Here is a 3,003-nt window from a genome sequence, read left to right on the forward strand (position 1 = left end):
GTATGTGGTTATTGTTCGGGACGAACAATATTAAGGAGGGGGCAGTGTTGCGTCATCGAGATCATGTGATTCTCACGCCCTCTACTTTCTATAATTATTCTGTATATTGGCGAATGTTCTAGTTCTTACTAGATATAGGGTAGGTTGGTATATAAAAGAGGGGAATGTAATGTGTGGGTAGATAGTGAGTAATTGATCTGGGGTCAGAGTATTATTGACGTTCGTTGCTATAGCGTTTGTTTAGCGCGATTGTTGAAGTTGGGTGTATCGGAAAGAATAAACCAGTTTTATTAAGTAAAGACTTGTGTTGCTTAAGTTCGTCGGTACGAAGTTACGGAAAAATCAATTAACAACGGAGACGTAACACAGTGAAACCACAATCTAACACTATTATTGCGTCAGAATTTATTAAACGTAAGGTAGGCCATAATACAGTGAAACCACAATCTAACACTATTATTGCGTCAGAATTTATTAAACGTAAGGTAGGCCATAATACTGTGAAACCCCAATCTAACACTATTATTGCGTCAGAATTTATTAAACGTAAGGTAGGCCATAATACTGTGAAACCCCAATCTAACACTATTATTGCGTCAGAATTTATTAAAGTAGGCCATAATACAGTGAAACCCCAATCTAACACTATTATTGCGTCAGAATTTATTAAACGTAAGGTAGGCCATAATACTGTGAAACCACAATCTAACACTATAATTACGTCAGAATGTATTAAACGTAAGGTAGGCCATAATACTGTGAAACCACAATCTAACACTATAATTACGTCAGAATTTATTAAACGTAAGGTAGGCCATAATACTGTGAAACCACAATCTAACACTATAATTACGTCAGAATTTATTAAACGTAAGGTAGGCCATAATACTGTGAAACCACAATCTAACACTATAATTACGTCAGAATGTATTAAACGTAAGGTAGTATTGAAACCCTAATCTAACACTATAATTACGGGAGGATATATTTTTAAAGTGGAATTATTTGCTGTCTCGAATATATTCATAAGTATAAAACAGTAACATCTAATTAGTGGTAATAATGCTACTTAGCTAGTTTAAATGAATCTTATTCAAAACGTCAAATGATCTGTGAAGTAGCAACATCTGATCGAAAACTGAATTACAAGGATTTATTTCATATTGAGTCTATTCACATATCTGCAATGTATCCCGATCTGTGTTTAGAAAACAGAAAGATGACGTATGGTTCATCGTAAATTCTTCCTTATACAAAGTTTTCCTGTGGCGAAAATAATACACCCTTCTTTTAACCCTACGTTCGTACCTTTGGGATTCTTCTACCCCAAAAATTTTTTAAACAATCTCACCTACAAATGGGAGCACTGAGGCCTTTGCTGTTCCTGGTAGCTTCCTAAAACTGCCGATAGAGTTCACACCTAGTTTTCCCCATTTCTACCCCAGCTGGTTTCTTGTGGCTTGGGGAGCAAAATACCCCAAAGTACTAAACCAAGGTATGTTTTCTCGGATCAACTATCTTTCTGTTATTTGTCATTTCTGATACAATATGATTTTTTAGATGCCAAATATGAAACAATATTTGCTTCAGTAAAGATTTTTTTGGAGATCACTAGGTTATTTGGGCGAATCCTTATTTTTCATTAGATTGCAGATGGATGGCGACAGTGAAGGCAAGAGAATTAGGCAGATGTTGGCTGACTGTCCCAGTGATAGTGAACCTGGGACCTGATAGTGATAGTGAATATGATCATCTTGAAGACAGTCAGATGATAGTGTTCAACTCACAGTCAAGTTTATATCCAGTGCTATTCAGTGTCAAACAATGATATCAGATATAGAAGATTGTTAGTAAGCAGTTAGGTTAGATTAAATGTATGGCATTTTCATTGATGTTGGCCAACAAGTGACGTTTTTAGTTTAAAATAATTCATAGGAAGATGTTTAGATCAAAAAATAATAATTTTACTTTTTTAATCATGTCTTTTTTTGTGCATAAAGTGATATCTGATATTTTCCAGCATGCCTTTATTAACACTACTAAAACATAAAACAAAGAACAATATTATATGGAATTGTTCACAAGATGTTTACTTTAAACGCACACATAGATGTTCACAATATAATAAAACTTAATATTTTGTGTGTGCGTGCGTGTGCTAATGCAGGGTTAATGCGTTGTTAAGTTTTAAAACTAGTTACGTTATGATAAAGCATCTACATCGTAAATTTTGATTATGTTCTAACTTATCCCAGTTTACTATGCTAGTACAGTCTTTGAGGCGAATGCACAAGACCCGTGGCGCCAAAACAGAAATTGATAAATAACTTTGATGCTGCTAATCTATCCTGCTTTTAGCTCTTATGAAACCAGACAATATAGTTGACCTGGGAACACAGCAGGCAGGACTTCAAAGAATATCTCAAGCAGAATTATTGTCTTTCCTGCGTTTAGCTGGCAGTAAGTGCATGCATTTGTTAAATCAAAAACACTGAAGGCGGGAACATACAAAAATATCTAACAGTGTCAGTGCCTCCTCCTGAAGTTTAACTCATATGCAGCTATACCAGTTCCACCGAGAAATACCGCTAATTTCACTGAGGTCATCGTTAGCGTATATAATAAAAATCGAGAATGTTAGAAACGTTCTAGCGCTTAGTCACTTCACTAACTTTTACTGGTGACACTGTAGCAAGAAGTGATAAAAATAAGTCAGACTGATAGTATTATCTTACGTATTCCAAATTGTTATTATTAGCTTAGCCCGATAGTTCCTCTCTCTCTTCATTAAACCAATACAATACACAACTATATGCGTAGTTCCACTCGAGACCACTGCGAGCTAAGATCGATAATTTCAGTTCCTACCATTTATTTTAAACATATAAATCAATAAAACCATTCCATGTCATCAGTATTACTTGCAGTACTGTATAAAGTAATTTAGATTCTTGCACAATAGTTGTTGTCCAATACTTTTTTACCGACATTTCCTGCACATTT

The sequence above is a fragment of the Limulus polyphemus genome, unplaced genomic scaffold (assembly GCF_000517525.1).
Source record: "Limulus polyphemus unplaced genomic scaffold, Limulus_polyphemus-2.1.2 Scaffold7547, whole genome shotgun sequence".
In the NCBI taxonomy this organism is placed as follows: Eukaryota; Metazoa; Arthropoda; class Merostomata; order Xiphosura; family Limulidae; genus Limulus; species Limulus polyphemus.